The sequence below is a fragment of the Panthera onca genome, chromosome B4, assembly GCF_046562875.1.
Source record: "Panthera onca isolate mPanOnc1 chromosome B4, mPanOnc1 haplotype 2, whole genome shotgun sequence".
NCBI lineage: Eukaryota > Metazoa > Chordata > Mammalia > Carnivora > Felidae > Panthera > Panthera onca.
Window position 1 is genome coordinate 30,830,077 of NC_138345.1, and position 19,266 is coordinate 30,849,342.

A 19,266-nucleotide genomic window follows, 5' to 3' on the forward strand; every position below is an offset into this window, starting at 1 on the left:
AAGGATAATTTACACTGCTATAACACTTTGAGCTTATTAAACTGAAAGCTTTAAGGCATTCTCATCAAATACTATTCTGAAATCTGATGAGAAGCAATTGGTGAATGTGGAATCTATATCTGATCAAAAACAAACATGAGGAACATACACATGATTGAAAACCAGTCCACATAAACTTTCACAGATGGCTCCTGAGCTGGGCAGCTCTGTGAAAACACAAATACCCTCTCTGGCATCCAAGGTATCTCAGAAGCCTAGGCTTGCTATCAATTCTTTGTCCTGTTCTGTTCCTTTTCTCTATAAAAGACCATGTTGTTTGAACACGTGCTCATACATGTACTACCTACCCTCAAATAATACTCATCTTAGTGATTTGGTCACCAGATATTTCAAAAAATAAACCTTTTATAGATAGTTCTTCAACTAAGCAGTCATAAATATATAAAATATGTTATTTCTTTCTGAAGACAAAGTAGGAATCTGACTTATGCTGATAATCATATCAAAAAGGAGAAGAGTTAAAAAAAAAAAGGGTAGTTGAAAACTGATATAAAAGAGAAAAAAAGTACTTCAACTAATGGCTTGGTTTGTAGCATAGGTCTTTCTTTTATTAATATAAATCTAATTTCAAATACGAATTTACAGTATATGGGAATGTACATGTGTACACAGGAACATCTCATACATTAAATAGTAACACTGTTTGCAAAGGGGTTTATAAATAAGAAAGGGACATGGGGTGCCTGTGTGGCTCAGTCAGTTGAGCCTCTGACTCTTGATTTCAGCTTAGGTCATGATCCAAGGGTCTTGGGATCAAGCCCACGTGGGGCTCTGCACTCAGCATGGAGCCTGCTTAGGAGTCTCTCTCTTGCTCTCCCTCTGTCCCTCTCCCCCACTTGTGCTCCCTCTCTCTGAAATAAATAAAATAAAATAAAATAAATAAATAAGGAAAGAAAAGCATTCTTTAAATGTTAAAAAAGAAAAAAGTTAAAATACCACCACCATTTCTTTAATAATTATGTATATTATTAGAGAGCATTCAAAAGTGCCTATAAAATTAACTTCAGACCATTGCAATTGCAAAGAGAAAAAAAAAATCCCTAAGAACTTGAGCCCGGAATTTGACCACTTCTTACAAGGGATAAATGTACTATGCTTTTAAAACTAATAAATATAAAGCATTAAAAATAAAAACTAAAACTTTCTCTTTCCTTTATTTCTGTCAATATATCAATAATGCCTAAGAGTAAGGCATAATGACTGACTTTATAGAATGAATTAATAAATAAATGAAAGAGTGAACATAAAAAACTGATACATCTCAGTAGGAGCCAACATCTAAAGCATAATGTTCATTCATTTGACAAAAATATATTAAGCATCTACAGGGGGTTCAGGGAAGAGGACAGAGCTGGACAAATTAATTTGAGCATCATCAGCATGTAGATGGTATTTAAAGCCCCCATGAGTTCCCATCCTGAAAATTCTGCAACACTGAGGCATCTGGAAATATAAAATGTATCAAATTCTAACATCAAGAAAAGTGCAAATTCAAATCTAAACATATGATATTTACTTATAAGAGGGATTCCTAAAGAAATCATTTTAACCATTTTTCAGTTCATAAATATCCCTCAAATGATGCAACATTGCCATATTGACCTGTTTTGTTTTCCTTTTTATGTTTTTTTTTTTTTTTTATCTTTGAGAGAAAGAGAGAGAGAGAGGGGCAGGCAGAGAATTCCAAGCAGGCTCTGCACCGTTGGCACTTGAACATGAACCATGAGATCATGACCTGAGCCAAAATCAAGAGTCAGATGCTTAACTGACTGAGCCACCCAGGCGCCCCTGTTTTGCTTTTAAAGAAGTGTTTTGGTTCACATTCTAGATTACATATATTCAAAACTGTATTTTATTTAAAAACCACTATGCCATGACACAAGATATATAATTGATCCTTGAACAACATGGATCCACTCATACCTAGATTTTTTTCTATAAATACAGTATACTACTATATTTCCTCTTTCTTATGATTTTCTTAATAACATTCTCTTTTCTCTAGTTCACTTTATGGTAAGAATACAGTAGATAGTATGTGTAATATACAAAATATGTGTTAGTACATTGTTTATCTTATTGGTAAAAAAATTACCTTACCTTACCTTACTGGTAAGGCTTTTGGTCAATAGTAGGCTATTAGAAGTTAAGTTTTAGGGGAGTCAAAAGTTACACATGGATTTTCATCTGCACAGGGTATTGGTACCCCAACTCCCGTATTGTTCAAGAGTCAAATATATATCTCTTTGTACCAAGAGGTACACTTTAATCTTATAAGAGATCATGTACATTTTCTCTTTGAGTTAATAATATAAGGAAAAATTAACAGTGGTTGACTTTTCTATGATTTAAAGGTTTAGATATTTTTTTGGTACCAAACCTAACATTGAGTTTAATTACCTAGGTTAGATATTTATTTTTTAATGAACTTGGTGCTAGTTTGTGGAGAAAGTTTCAGTTTTATACCTCTATCAAATTTCAACTTTTCTTCTAAGTATACATGATTTAAAAAAAAAGTGAATCCTGACTCATATTTAAGAACTGCTTTTTTCTCACTTATTTGATATTAAAATATTTCCTATGCTGCCTCTGAATCACCAGAATATATTATTTTATTATTTGTAAATTTATTAAACTGTTATAGTATACTTCCTTTTTAAAAGTATAAATTCAAGATTAATATATTAAAAAGTAAAGAAACCATAGATAAAATGTTTATAAGTTTACATTTGGACACTTCCCCTAATGCATGGTTTAGTTAATAAATTATGTGATTTCTTTAAGGCGTACTATAAAAGCACAGCATAATACTTTATAATTGGGATAAAAATGAATCCCTCAGCTGTAATTTTTTGACAGAATAAAATAAAGGCTGTAGGTGAAAAAAAATATATACCAACAACTCTAGAGTGTAAAAAGAAAAAGAAAGTAGCTCCACACTCATTCATTCATTGCCAATACATTGTAGTGTTCTCTTAATTTATCAGTTTAATTCTTCCTGCAAAGAGGGGTGAAGTCACTGAAAAATTTGAGCTATACATGTATTTTCAAAGTCAGTTTCACAACTAAAATCAGTAATTAACCTATGAAAACAACTATTCCATAGCAAGCTGCTTAAAACTTGGAAGACATCAATTACATTTATTTTATTATCTTTTATAAGCCACAGATGAATTTCAAATGGGTCACTTTCCAAAGAACAGCAAAGCTGAAAAAAATATTGTACTTGGTATGTCCAGGGAGCAAACCCGTTCTCAGCAAAGAATCGGTTTTAGGAACTGCCTTCTGACTAACCACCACACATGCTCAAACAGAAAGCTCTACTATCCAATGGGTGTGACCCTGGAACAGAAAGTCATCATGGACCCCAGCACCTGGGGAAAAATTTGCTAGTCATATCTTAGGGTATATTAATATAGAAGAATGACTTTAAAAAAAAATAAGAGGGGCGCCTGGGTGGCTCAGTCGGTTGGGCGTCCGACTTCAGCTCAGGTCATGATCTTGCAGTCCGTGAGTTTGAGCCCCGCGTCGGGCTCTGTGCTGAGAGCTCAGAGCCTGGAGCCTGTTTCAGATTCTGTGTCTCCCTCTCTCTCTGACCCTCCCCCGTTCATGTTCTGTCTCTCTCTGTCTCAAAAATAAATAAACGTTAAAAAAAAAAAAATTAAAAAAAAAAAAATAAGAGACAAAAATAAAAATATAAAGCTTGAGAGAAAAAGTTGATAGAGAAAAATGTCACAGGTCCTTGCTATATGAAGAAAGTACAAAAATGCCACCAAGCCACTAAAGACTCCTTCACAGAAAGATACAGTGGATGAGCCCTGTCTTATCAGAGTAGAATTGATTGTAACATTTCTTAAACATATGGCTTTCTTCATAAAGAATACAGCAGTGTTTTCATTCAGCTAAAGTAATCTCCAAGTAATCTGCTAAATGGGTTTTACTATGACGCGTTACAAATGAGATCATTGCTGTCTGCCAGATCGGCCACATATATTACTATAGTAAAGAATAATGGGCAAAACATGCACTTGTTGATGAACGGGAAAAGAAAAAAAAATCACCGGATTGTAACAAAATTCTCTTCTTTTCATATAGAAAGAACTGTCGTTAAAATTTTACTGTAAGAGTTTCATGCTACTAAACCATCATTTCAGTTTTTAATAAATTAACCCAATTCTGTCTGCAGTATAAATAACATTGAAATATCTTACTATATTTTATATTGCTAATAAAATTAGAGATCCTCAGAAAAAATTATGCTGAGTGATATCATGCACAGCATCCTGCTATAAATAAAATAAAAAATATAATTGGATTTGTAATGAAATGGAATTTCCTAATATCGTATTTGAAAACATGATACAGTAGAAGTCTTAAAAATCTTCTGCCTTACTTAAAAATAGATGAACACAATAACCAGCACCAATTATCTCGTAAGCTTTGAGGAATAATTTTTGAAATAAGATTTTCTTCAAAAAAAATCACTGAAATGTCACCTAGAAATCTGGTATTTCTCACAGCTAATTACCAAGGTCTTTCCATCTAAAGAGGGCTTTGCTATAATACTTGCCTTACTATTTACCCTAACAAGCATGTAGGTTACGTGATACTGCTTGCCTGGGAGAGTGTTGAAATGGTTCAAATACAAATTTAGTGTCAGTGACTAGAAGCCACCCATCCTCCCTGAACATCTGACTTCAAGACTAGAATGGTCAACATTGTCATCTAACTCATTTTGCCCCTCATTTCTAAATATTTGCACCATCACATGATTCAATCACTTCCTTTCTCCAGTAACTCATTATTAATATAGGAGTTGTTTCTGGAGGACACAGCCATTGTGGTATCCTGTCTTTGACCACTGTGATGATGCTGCCATTTACCCTAAAGATCCTTGAGAGATACCAGCTGTGCCATGAGTCGGATTAAAGATTCTGTGCAGCAAAATCGAATAGCCTGTACTGTGTTATTCCTCTATTCCAAACTCTCGGCAATGCCTCAGGAACATACCATTCACTCAAGTCAAAGCAAAATAATGAGCTGTTAACACTATTCCTCTATAGTCTTTTGTGTCATACTTTTCATAAATGGTTTTTGATCCAAGTTTCTCTAGAAAATCTTTTCAATTGATTCTCGTTCAATCTTTTCTCACATTCTTGGTATTAGCATTGACTTCTCTCAACTCATCACTCTGGTTTCTAACACAATTATGAACTTATTTCTGCCTTAAAGCCTTAAACTCTTCTAAATTTTAGTTGAAAAAAAATCTGGCCATATATCTTTGTAGACTGTTTTATTGCAACAATTAGATTCCATACACACTGAAGGAATATGTACACGTTTCTGCAAAATCAAAGTTGAAAGATGGTCACCCATTCAATGTCTGTATTTGACTAACAAGGAAACTGAGGTCCAAGAGGTATGCAGAGCTGCCCAAAGTCACACTGCAAACTAGGAGAAGAGTTCAGGTCACCTCATAGCTAGTTTAGGAGATTTCAGTGGGCCTGTGCTTGGATACATCTAGAGAAACTGAAATTCTCAGACCTACAAAGTTCACTTCGTGTAAATCCTAAGTGAGACATATAATTGAACACCTGTTGAATGCTCTTTTGATTACTTAATTACATTTCACTAGAATTTATTGAATTTTTATTACATACTTTATCTCATTGATTTTCACAACCAGCATGTGAGGTAGGTGTTATCATCCTCCTCTTTAGGGGAAACCTCAGGGGAATTTAATAATTTCACAGGCCATATAGCAAGTAAGTAGCAAAGCCAGACTTCAGACCTAAGACTCTTTTTACCACACCCAGCCACCTCAAAAACTTGAGGAGCCAAAGACAGTCAATTACCCTTATGCTTTTATACTTACAGCAGCTGGTTAAAACATCTTTGTTGAAATAAATAAGATAAATCTTGCATTTCCTGCAGCAATGAGGTCCAAAGGACATTGTTCCCAAATGGAACTTGTCTATGAAGACCAGGAATCTGGGGCAAGGTCAAGAACTGATCTCAACCATTGGAAAGGATCATAAAAACTACCCACATACCCAGGATACTGCCAATATTTCTAAATGCAATGATACTCCATAAGTCAAAATTGTCTGTACTGACATATGCAAATACGGCCAGGCAACAGCAGAAACATGTCAAACTGTCCGAACCCAATCAGAGGGTAAAACAGCAAGAATTCGCTGCATGCATTTATCTTTTATAATAATGTGGCTCATAGTTTCTGGCCCTATTTTTTTGTGCCTCAGCCTCCATTTCATAAATAAGAAAAAAACAAGTCACTTCTAATATGTCCTTCCCATACAGGATCTTACATATTTTAGTGACATTTTAAGAAATCGCTACCATGATAGCATACTGATTTGCTCAGCAGTAGATTGTGGCAATGCTGGATGAATCAGGGAAGAGAAGGCTGATTATGAAAAGCAGAAAGCTCCTATTTAGGCAAAAAACATCTTGGTAATCAACAATGATGAGAAGGGAGGCTTAGAAAGGGTACATGACAACTTGATAGTGCTTTTATAAAATGGGATGCAGTTTTAACTTGGCGGAGTTTAGCAGGGGTTCTCTTTAAAAGGAAATTCACAAACTTGACAACCATTATTTGATTGTGTACAGTTTTCATCAGTGCTAGTCTGATTAGATTTAATAAACTAAATTTGGGTTGCCTGACATCCAGAAAAAATAAGTAACTTTTTTTTTTAAAGAAAATATAGCTTCTACTTAACCAAGCTAGAACAGCCTTTAGACATGCAGTATACCCTTAATGGACAAGACACCCTTTTCAGGACTCCCATTAAGTGTCCTTATAAGTGCACTCTTCCCCTGGTGTAGCCTGCGTTATCTAATCAAGGATGCACTGATATGTCTAGTAACCTGACACTTCAGGAGTCCTGGAAGGATATGGAACAAGAAAATATTAAAATGACAATGAAGAAATTGAACCTAGCATATTATCAATTTTAATTTTACACGAATCATTCTAAATTCCAAATATCTTACAAATAAAACCCAAACCCACACACACACACACACACACACACTACCATAGAATCTAAATGGAAAGACTTAAGGAAAAAAAAAACAAGCAAACACAGTAATCCTTCAAAACACAAGATAAATACATAAATGACTCTGAAATAATATTTATAACCTATACTTAGAGCCATTCAAGTAAAATGACAGAAGATGAGTGGAAGTATATCTTAATTATAACGTTAAAGCTTTTTAGGCATCAGCTAGTTCATGGACTGCATGACATATTTTCTGTAGCAAATAAATTCCCTTTGTAAAGAGGGGTCAAATAGTAATTACTGTTCCTTCCATACAAAATTTTTATAAGGCTTGATACACCTTATTTTTTTCAACATATACCCACATAGGTAATCAAACCACACAAATCCCATAACACCAAACATGGAGATGCAAATAATATGCAAAGTGTATTTTTTGTTTCCCCCTTAACTACAACTTTATAATAATTTATACATATATAATTTATTTATATATATATATATATATATCACATCTAAAATAAACATACACATACCTAAACATAGTAACAACAACACATGATTCTGATTTTTCTAAATGCTTAATTTGGCATTGAAATCAGCCATGTCCACTTATAATGATTTTGAGAGGGCCTTTCACACAACTACTTCTCTAGATCCTTTCTTTACTACTATACTCCTAATTCTTGCACTGCTCATTTTAATGCATTATTGTTTCATAATACAATACTCCAAATTGCAAATTACATTTGGCTCAAGAAGTGATTATGAAAAATACTATCACTGCTGCCTTTGCTCGAATAACTCTGATAATAATGAGAGATTGATTGAGCTCTAAGCAGCCCAAGTGATGAGAAGGGTCAATTTGAACATTTCTATTAAGCTTCTTTTGTTAAACTCAACACTTTGCCAGGTCAGAGGCAAATAATCATACCCTACATCTGGTTACCATGGTTTTCCTTTTCCTAAAGCGTCAGAACAATTTAGCAAGCGGTACTGCCCCAAAGGCAGTCCCCATAAGAAATGCTAATAAGACCTAAGTCAAAAAACACATCTATTCAAAAGGATACTTGAAAAAAAAGTACAGGGTAGAAAGACATTTTACTATCCACCTTTTTTTCTATTAGGACAAAGAATCAGTTGCATTTAGTAACAAAGATAATCCTAATAATTTCTGTTGTCATCTGCCTATCTGATACTCAAATTGCATTCAGGTTGCAAACACTTATGTGACAATGCAAACACATGCACAATTTAAGAATATCTCTTTTGAGTTGGAAATATTCACCCTCAATTAAATATGCATTGCAATTCAAATTCAAAGTTCTAACTACTGATAGGAGATATTTAGTTACAGGTACAGCTGAAACACTCTCAAATATGTTCTATGCTTCTACATTTACAAAGCAGATGAAAGTAACAAAAACAGAAAATATGGTCATTGAAGTTTGGGGGAGGGGAGGGGAACAGACCTTTGGTATAGCTCCTGGAAACTTTGAAAGATTAAAACTTCCCCAAAGATCTCATTATCTGTAAAGTTAAGGTGTCAGTCAGCACTTTTTTCTGTTGATGATAGGGAACAATTTCTGTTGATTCAATATCTTAGAGAATGCTCTCTACAGAGTAAATTAAGAGGCACAGACATTCATTTTTTATCTTTTGCATATTCAGATTTAATATTAGGGAGCCTACACATTTTATAAGGCCCAATAGAAACTCTGCAGGGTGCGAGCTGGAGGCCACGCCTAATTCTTGGAGCAGAAAAGAGCCAGCCGATTCCCACAGGCCTCCAAGCCAAAACCCACTCTACCTGAGTCACACCATCCTCTTAAGGAACATAGGACTAAAGATCACATATTTGGGTAAACTCAGTGTTCCTGCAGCACACCTGGGTCCTGACGAGTATAGCACATACAGAAGATGACCGTGTGACACCACAAAATGGCAACAGCTCTTCTCAGGAAAGGTTCTTTACTCTTCCGTGCTGTGACTCACTCCCCCAGGATGCACAGCACTGCCTATTATTTATGACTCAACGGTAGTTCAGAGCGCAGCTGGTAACTAGGATCTAAAATCTTGGGAAAGTTTCGGGGACAGAGTGACAAGGGCTTAGAACAAGGAGACATGCTTAGCGTCTCATCTCCAATCAGCCCAGCCTCCATGGGAAGGGGAACATGAAATTTGACAAATGGCAAACCACCACATTTTTCCTTATTTGACTAAATAGTTCAACAAGCGTTTAAATATAGAACTTGTTGATCTGTGCACTGGCCTGGAATTCCTCTCATCCCAGCTTATTTCCATCTCCTAAGAGCTGTCTCGTCTGCACTGCCTGCTGTGTGGTCTGAGGCTCCACTCACTCACTGGAGAGCGCAAGCCAAAATGTGGAGGTCCGTAAGAGTGTGCCCTGTTTGTCCAATAAACCGTCCTGGAACCAGAGCCAATACCACGGATATCAGTTTAAATTCTCAAGTCTCCCCAGTTATGTCTGCTTTTACAGGATATCATTATGCTGCTTTTCCTTGGCTGAGGTTTGAAACTGTCTGGCCTAAACTAGTGTGTATAATCATGGGGTATTAGCAAATCTCACTTTGTTGAGGATAGTATATAATATAAATAGATCTATTTCTACCCCCAAAGGATAGAAATAACCTATACATCTTTTTTTAGCAAAGCCACTCAGAATACCTATCTAGAAGCTAATAAACTAATGCAGGAATAATTAACCTAAGGGAAGAGAAGCCCATGAGAAAAGAACTTAATGAATAACATGAGCTGACGGACGTACCACATCTTAAAATTCCAAAAAGGTTTCCACACATATTCTTTCATTTAGTTCTTAGAGGAACATGAGAAGAAAATGTGTGAAGAGGAACCTGAGGCTGACGGGTTAAGTGTCAGAGGTGTTAGAACTGGGTTGGGAAGAGACAGCTTCAAATCTACATCCCCAATTCTTTCTATCACAGAATACTTGTCTCCCTCTTAGACTGACCTCAGCCTCTTTGAACGTCTCTTAGGTTGTTTATGTTATTTTATATGTTGGCAGTTCACAAAGTAAAATCTGTATTTATTACACTGAAATCATATTAAAAATAAATTTTAAGAAGGATCACTCACTATGTAAGCATCTTCAATGGTGAAACACCATGTGCGCTGTAAAATACTTGAAAGTTTTCAATGTGATTTTAACTCTTAAGCATCCACTAAGACACCGGGGCAGTGCTCCTCCATACAGAGTAACAACTGAAATAAGCTGCCGATGGGGGATCCAAGGACAACCGAGCATAAGATACTAAAGCATTTGGGTAGCTTATCTGAAGATCAACAATGCAAACACATGTCACATAGCAGTCAGTGTGGGTAGGGACACAGTTTTTTCAACTGTGGCATAATTGAAATTTTGGCCCAGACAATCCTATGTAGAGGTGAGGTGGGGGTGGCGGGCTCTCTTTGGCATCATAGTATGTTCAGGAGCATCCATGGCCTGCACCCACAACGTGCCAATGGCACTCCTCCCTGCTGGTGACAACCAAGTGAGTCATCAGACACTGTCAAAAGTCCCCTCTGGAGCAAAACCCTAGGGGTTGAGAACCACTGGGCTAGCGTTTAAGATAAACAACTAAGTTCAATGCAATAGCTTCATTATTTACAAAGAAGAAGAGGGCTCAAAGGACAGTAAAATGTATGTTGGTCCTCACCCAAGAATGCCCCATTTATTTAAGGACTACTTCCTAAACACTGAAGAAGGAAGTCTCATCTTTCTACTGAGATGGTTAAGATTGAAGGCAAATGACCATCTAAGTCCCAGAAAATAAGATCTAGCATGCTGTAACCCAAGAATACATTTGGGGAATGTATCCATAAAAATGGCACCAAAGTCAGTATAATCAACATTAGTACGCTGATTAAGAGCTTGTACTCCAAAATCAGAAAGATGTAGGTTATCTGAAGTGTTACAATTGGCACTGTTAAATAATAAAAATATTATCTATAAAAAAATAGTAGTAGCAAAGATTAAACACAATCATGTTTTTAAACTCTTGGCAGAAATCATCCCTCAATATAATAGATATGATTTTCTAACAAAAATACCCATATACTCATTCCTTCCTCCATTTCTAGGTAGCTCCTCTAGGCTAAGTTGGTAAGACCATGACCATTTCAAGTGGTAGATATAATAAGGTTTTCCAGTATTTGTGGTCCACTTCCTGTCTTTTTGGCTAAGCCAAAATGATCTGGCCAGTAGTGGCTGGTCTCGGCCAGCACAGTAGAATGAGGGTGAACAGCAGCCCAGTGCTATAAAGCAGCTCCGATTTCAGAGGCCTGAGGCCACCTGTCTTCAGAAACAGTGACTCATAGCGGTTTCCCAGGAGCAGACTCACCATAGCAGGTGCTGCCTTTCCAATATCCATCCTCCTTTCCCTCCTTAGAAGTAGAACCCTGGTTTGGCAGGGAGAGGAAATGTGCCTAGTTGACATAAAATTACTTTCCCTTGGTTCCTTTGAGAATAGGAACAGAAGACAGAAGACAGCAGTTAAGAGTGTAAACATTTGCAGCCAGATTTCTGGGTCAAAAATCCCAGCTTTTCCTCTTCCTGGCTATGTGGCGTACACAGTCACATGACTCACTCCGCTTGGACAACGCACTTAACCTCTTTGAGCCTCAATTTCCTCCTTAGTAAAATGCAACCATCCTCACAGGTTTATATTGAGAATGAAAGGAATTATACATTCGCTCTGTACTGGCACACATAGGCTCTCAATAAATACTATTTTATTATCATTGTTACTGATAAATTGTGGCCATAGAAATTGATATGGGACTTCAAGAATGATTGGTAGAAAGGGGGCTGACTCCATTGAAAGTTCCCCTTTCCCTTTCCTGCCTCTTTTGCTTAGAATTCTGATAAGATGGCTAGAGTTTTAACCATGAAGTGACAACAAAGGTAGAAATACATGTTTAAGACAGTTGTGTTCATAGTGGCATTATTCACAAAAGCCAAAAGATAGGCTCAAACTAAATGTCTATTGATGGATGAATGGATAAACAAAATGTGAGCTACATGTACAGTGAGATAGTGTTCAGCCTTGAAAAGGGAATTCTGACACTTAACAACAACATGGATGAACCTTGAGGACATGATGCTAAGTGAAATAAGCCAGTGACAAAAAAGATAAATAATGTATGATTCCGCTTATATGAAGTATCTAGAAGAGTCAAATTCAGAGGAACAGAAAGCAGAATGGTGGTTGTTATGGGTCAGGGAGGGGAAATGGGTTTGGTATTTAAAGGATACAGTTTCGGTTGCGTGAGATGAAGAGGGTTCTGGAGGTGGACAGTAGTGATAGCTGCACAGCAATGTGAATGTAGTTAATGGCCCTGAACAGCACACTGAAAGATGGTTAAGGGGGTAAATATCATGACTATTTTACCACAGTTAAAAAAAAAATGAAAAACATAGTAAAGATGACTGAAGGGAGGCAGGGACTTTGCTGACCCTCTGAACCCACCATGCAAGCCTTGGACTGCCAATCTCCAGACTTGTTTTAGAGACAAATGAGTCCTATCTCGTTTAAACGACAGTTACTTGGGCCTGTGCTACAACCAAAACAATATTTTACAGATAAAATCATGGAGATAAGAAGGCAAGAAAGAGTATTTCATACATTTGGCTTTTCAAACAGAGAAAAGGAAAATATATTATTTGCAACATCTCTGTAAATGATCCCATTTTCACATCCATACTTCACTATTCAGCCCCCCAGGTCCCAGCAACTAATTTACTCCGAAAGACGTCACCCTCAAAGTCCATCCACGGTGGCCAACAGCCTTTCAAGGGCAGAACTAATTGAGACAACTGAAAATAACCACCCAAATGAAGCCTCCTCTCTTCAGGCCAACACTGCTACTCCAGCTGAAAGACTTTTAGTACGAAAATGAGAAGAAAACAACATTCCATGAGTCAGAAATGATTTGCATTTTCTCCTCATTGTTCCTGATGCTATTTGGGTATTCTACAGTTGGTGACTAGAGACGCCTTCATATACTCTCTTTTATTTTGGCTGTTAATAAGTGTTTTCTCTCTAAATTAGACAGCTGCCCATCAGCTGCATGTAGACACAACAGCAGAGGACACTTCTAAATGAAAAGGCATTTTCCCATTGCTGACCAGACTACCTGAAAATAGTAGGAGTATTCTGCTTCAGTGAATTACATAGCTGCCATTGCACGAGAAAAATATTGTTCAAAGAAATTTTGCCAGACTAAATAGATAGGGGTCTACTCTAAGAGTAAAAGCATAAAATCTTTACAGTAAAGGTAATAAGACCCATATAGACAAAACTATATTTAAATATGGGACCTTTCCAAACAAGAGTTCCATAGGGAAAATGTTACATACATTTTTCTCTATTTGTTCATTAAAATTGATAAGGCAGATCTAAAATCTTAGGAGTAACCTATTTAAAGATCGTAATGGTATCTATGACCAAACAAACAATAGCTAACTAGCTTCATTTTCTACTTTTTAAAAGATAATACTTGGTTTATAATATTTTATTATTGAAAATATAAAAGAAATCAAAATTGTGTCACAGCAGGAAATACATCTAATTCTCTACTTTCATGGGAAATATATTTCTAGCAAGAAATCTAGTTGAAATGATTTTGAACGCAACAATGACTATAAAGTGCATAATACATAGAATGATTGATGATATTAAATACGCCTGTAAAAAATAATAAAAAGGTTTTAAAAATGATGCAGATAGGCAGAGCACAGCGAGGAACCCTTCAGAAAAGGCAACAAACTAAAAATAATGGGCACACGCTCAATATACCAATTTCAATAGTTTACATAAAGCATTAATAGTTTGAATGTATCCACAACTTTATATCCCCTTGGATAGAACACAGAAGATGAACAGTGTTGCCTTGAAACACAAGATATCTGTAAATTGCAGTTTTTTCAAGGTTTTTTTTTAAGCTACAGGAATGGAGGCACTCATGAATCTCGAGAAAATTCGTTCTGAGAAACACGGTCTGAAAATGTATGCAAGTATAGACTGAGGACTCCTACTTAAATGGTTAAATGGTTAAATGTCACAATTTTTAAAAAGGCTTTAAAGAAAAGTAATTTTAAAGCTGGCATTTTAAGGAAGCAAGCTATTTATCTGACCCAAGTACTTTTCTGGTTTTGTAAACATGAGAGAAAATTGGAAGTAAGGTATTATCATAATTTAGAGCAGCTGATGTCATCAGGATCACACCTACTCTGGTCATATGCTCAGCAGTGACATACCTGCCAACATGTAGGGGAAAAGATAAAGCAGAGAGAAGGAATGAGAAATCCTCTCACCACTGAAGGAAGTGATCCCATAGTCAACAAAACCAATCATTAAATTTGCTTCTCTTCCAAGTTATATTTTGGTAACAATTTACTTAAAAAAATTAATCCCTCACATTCTAATTTATGTAATTCTTTGTGAAAATCTGCAAGTGGTATTAATGTGTCACTTAAAAGGTTATTCTATTGCTAGAAAATGTAGACATCTGGCAGGTTTTTTGTGTGTAGAGAGTATTGGAAAAAAAGAGCTTGCTTCTTAAAACAGGAAATAATATATGATATCCTTAACTTAGAACAAGAATTATGTCAAGAGATTCTGTCTGTACCGGCATCACACAGAAACACTAAAGTATACGATGTAAAATAGGTAACAATTCAAAATTGGTCCAGCGACATCTACTGATGCTAGTAATTCCTTTGCAGCCAAGGCCACAAGTCCTAGGGACTCCTCAGCAGAAACATTGTTGATCACATCCTTCTAATTAATAAAAGACACTCTTGTCTTGGCTTTAATGAGCATAATCTTCTGGTTTCCTTCTATCTGCAGAAGATAGATGCACCAAAAGCTTCCTATGGCACCAAAAGCTTCCACCACCCTACTCCCTGCCCTAAGCTGCCCCCAATATTTGAAGGGTCCTCAGAGCTCTGGCCTTCCCTGCTCCTCCTTCCCTGCACCCACACATCCCAGACAGCCCTTCCATGAATACTACCATGGTTTCAAATGTCACCTTTTTTGTCTTGGACTTCAAATCTCTACAGCCCCTCTCCCTCAGCTGCTCACCAGCGACCCCTACTGGGTGTGTCGCAGACAAGTGCAAGTCAGAGTCCCTGTGTCCATTTTCTCCAAATACCATGTTCCTCCAGGGTTTTCTAGTCAGTGTAGCACTATCAATCTAGTTCATCAGGCCAAAACTGTAGGAATTATTTCTTACTGTTTTTTCTCTCTCATTTTTTACATCACCAGGACCTCTAGATTCCTCCTGAGACACATATCATATCTCTGTCCCCAAGGCCACCACCATGGCTGGTCGTCATTTTTCTAACAGCTGCCCAGTGGAGTTCCTGGCACACGCTCTGGGCCCGTTCTTTAGTCCACACACTGCTGTTGCAGCCATCTTTTAATTTTCCAAAAAATGTAAATTTACCAAGCCATTCTCTTCAATGGCTTCTCTTTGTTCTTAACATCAGGTACAAACTATACCATGAGTCCATTATGAGCGGCCACCTGCCTCCCTAACAGCTCCCCCCACCCCATCTTCTCCCCACCCAACCTCAGCCCAGCCTTGCAAACCTACAGCATTTCTGCCACCTAAATAGTATTTTTCAACTGGGCATTGCAACCCATTGAGAACGTAAAATTGATTTGGTAGGACTCACCTGGCATTTTCAAAAAAAAGTGAATTACAGAATAATAATAGTAACATCAAGAGCAGCTAACATTTACATAGTGCTTTCTTTCTTTGTATGAGGAGGAGTTCTAAGGTGCTTTGTACATATCACTAATTCACTTTAGCTTCAAAACAATGGTGTGAGGCAGGTACCACTCTTATCCATACTCTACAACTGAGAAAAGTAAAGCACAAAGAGGTTAGTTAACTTGCTCCAAACACAAGGCTGGTGAGTGTACAGCTGGGATTTGGATCCAGGTGATCTAACTTCAGAGTCCAGGCTCTTAACCACCACCCGCTGTTGCCTGCCAGCAAGGCGCATCACAGCACACTACACAGAGGAAGGGCAAGTATTAACTCGGTGAAGGGTTTGTCTCAGTTGCTTGTGTGTGTGCGTCCGCTGGGTTGCAAGGTAAAATAGGTTTCTTACTGAGGATCATGTCAAGAGTCTGAGTCCCACTGATACAAAATGCTCCTTTCCCCCAAAACCCCCTTGAAAAAGAGAACTCAAAATACCTTTTGGATTTCGTTATAATGCCATCTTCTGGAGGGAGATATTCTGACTCCTAGTCTGGGCTGGGCACACTCGCCCAAAGTCCCCCCTCCACAAGGGCCACCGTGGCACTGCCTCATCTTCTCAGTTACACCCAAATCCCTGGCACCCAGGATGGTGCCCAGCATACAGCAGGCCTCCAGTGAACACTTGTCAAATGTATACATGAATGGCTTTACTTCAAAATTACTAAGAAATCACGTACATTCCATAACCAGCCTTGAAAAAACTCCACTTGCTCACCACTAGAAACGATTTTGCCAGGTGAGCAGTGAAACCCTCAGAAGTTACCTCACTCCCCTGGTTATTCTTTGCGTAAGGCATGTGGGTGCATGTTTTCCTGGGCTTGCCTCAGAGCACATACTACCACAGCTGGCAGGGTGAGAGAAGTGGGGACCGGATATGGTGGGAGAAGGAAGTGGTTCCCTGGAGCAGTGATCAGGGCCAGGAGCCCACACCTGGCCCACCTCAGGAAACCAGCCCTTCCTGTCAGGAGCACCCATGCAGGACATGCACGGCATCAGGCTACACTTCACAGGCTGCAGACATCCTTGGTTCCAGATCTGTGCCTCTCACCTGCCAATTTGCAGAGGAGCAGTGAAAGTTCATCTTTAATAGGATACTTATCATTAAGTGCTGAATATGATTCCCCATCAGGAGATTTACTGCTCATTTGCAAATACACTTACCTGAATGTTGGGATGCATCAAACCAAATTTATTTTTAGGCAATCACCTTTCCCCCAGTGTGGCTAGGACAACTCAGGCGTATAGTACACAACGTTCTACGTCAATGATTATCAGTACTTTGCCACTATGCTCCAAGCATCTGGCTGTTGCTATGTTCTAGAAAGGTCACCAAAGGAAAATGTCCATCCTGTTAGAATACCTTTCTACAGTGGGTCCAAAGTTTACTTTCTTAAAACTTGTAGAATCGACCTAAGATCAAATTGATGCTATCATTTCCTAAAAAAAAAAAAAAAAAAAAAAAAAAAAAAAAAATTAACACTATACCCTAAAAAGAAATACAAGAAAGAAAAGAAAAGAAACCTGAAATTCTAGTAAACCTGGGATGCTTTCCTAATGACTAAAGTAGTTATAAAAGCAGGGATTAGATAAAAGATTATTTTTCTACAAGCAGCAGTGGAAATGTGCCAAGGCCAGGTATGAGGATCAAGACAGACACAATGCAGGTGCCTGAGAGACAGGCAGCCCCGAGCCTGACTTGTCTCCCAAGAGGAAGGGCCCTAAAGGCTGAGCCATGGTCTCTGGCACATCCAAGGATCTGGCAAGTTTGCTGATCCAGGTGGCACTGATGGGGCATGGGAGAAAGTGACAGAAAGTACAACACATCAGAAGATTCACAGAGGAAATGAAGACTGTGAAAACATTCTGAGAAAAAGAATGGCCTCATGATTATTTTAACAAGGATAAAAGGAAAGAAACAGCAGCAGTAGAGCAAGATCTGAGGTACAAGAAGGTATACAGTAAAGGGAAAATGAGGGAAAAAACAGTAAAGAACTTAAAGCATTTATAGGACTATATGGCCATCTTGAAAGAAGAGAGCAGGGACAAAGTTAACCTTTTTTTTTTTTTTTTTAACTCATCACTAATATTCAGGATACAATATAGACAGGTTTGAGGGTCTGGTGTGGGGGAAGAAATGTGGCAACTAGTAATTTTTAAATTAACAGTAAAATTCCTAAGTCCTTAAGAATTATTTTGGGAGAGAAAGGACCATAGACAGAGGATGCTAAGAAATCAAATAGGAACAAAAATTAAAAGTCATGCTTAAAGGATACTAACTTCCACATTTCCCAGCTAGCAACAGGAATCTCTATTTTTTCATAGCTACCATAGCAATGCCACTTCACATGATTAACCTCATAGCAATCTTGGCTCTCATACAGGGCTTTAGGACAGCAGAACACATTGGAAGAGACTAAGAAGGGTGAGGTGGTCCAGCAGAGTGGGTAGGAACATGGCCCTAGGGGTGGACCAATGTTCAAATTTAGTGTTGTTCTACCTTGGCCATCAGTACCTCCCTGAACCTTTGTGTTCAGTTTATCCATAAAATGGAACTAAAAAGAGCACCTACCCTACAGGGATATTAATGAAGATTAAATGGGTCATAGAAATAATGTTCTTAGCAGACTGTCCACCAATATCAACATTCTATGAATGCCAAGTGCTAGCCAGAGTACTGGTGAAAGTACAACACATGAGGAATGCTTTTTCTCTTTAGGGAAGTCCTAATGACCAGCATGTTACCCAACAAAATCAGAAACATGTGCCAAGAGGAGATAAAGGGTAACTCTCTTAAGAGTTAGAAACAGAAGAGTAAAAACAGAGAAACCTTTATACAAAAAGTAGGGATATTACGCGGTTAGCGTCAAAGTCCCTGTTCCTTTGGACAGAGAATTGTAAACTTGTTCTTTTATTTACTTTTTTTTTAAGGACTGAAATTGTTATGTAAACCAGAGAGAGAGAGAGCATTTTCAACACAGAAGAGATGTAAGTTATAATATAAATATTCAAGGTGGTATTGAAGGAGAAACTAATGAGGTACAGTCGTCCCCACCCCCAAAGTACACTTCAAGTAAGACTCAGGAACATCCCAGGCCCCTGGAGCGGCTGGGCCCTCAGTGCTCAGCTAAGGGTCCTCCCTCTAGGGCAGGTAGGGAAAAGAGAAAACTCCAGAGCACCATCTATGGGTGGTGGCACCTGCAGGTGACAAGGCCTGTAAACCGATGTGGGCGTGGGCTTCAGAAGGGAGGGGGCCTTTCATCAGCTCATTCTCTGCAGCTGTTGCTTGGGAAGCTGGTGAAGAGGAAAGCGAGGGTTCTAACTTCCATTAGGGACAGAATCTTACAGCATCTCCTGAGCTTGACGT

The 19,266-nt window shown here is 37.8% G+C and overlaps 1 protein-coding gene across 15 annotated transcripts in view; it reads right to left on the reverse strand.

The window, feature by feature from the left end:
- Positions 1-19,266, reverse strand: part of PARD3 (par-3 family cell polarity regulator) — a 661,972-nt gene that overhangs the window by 170,496 nt on the left and 472,210 nt on the right. The window lies entirely within an intron of this gene.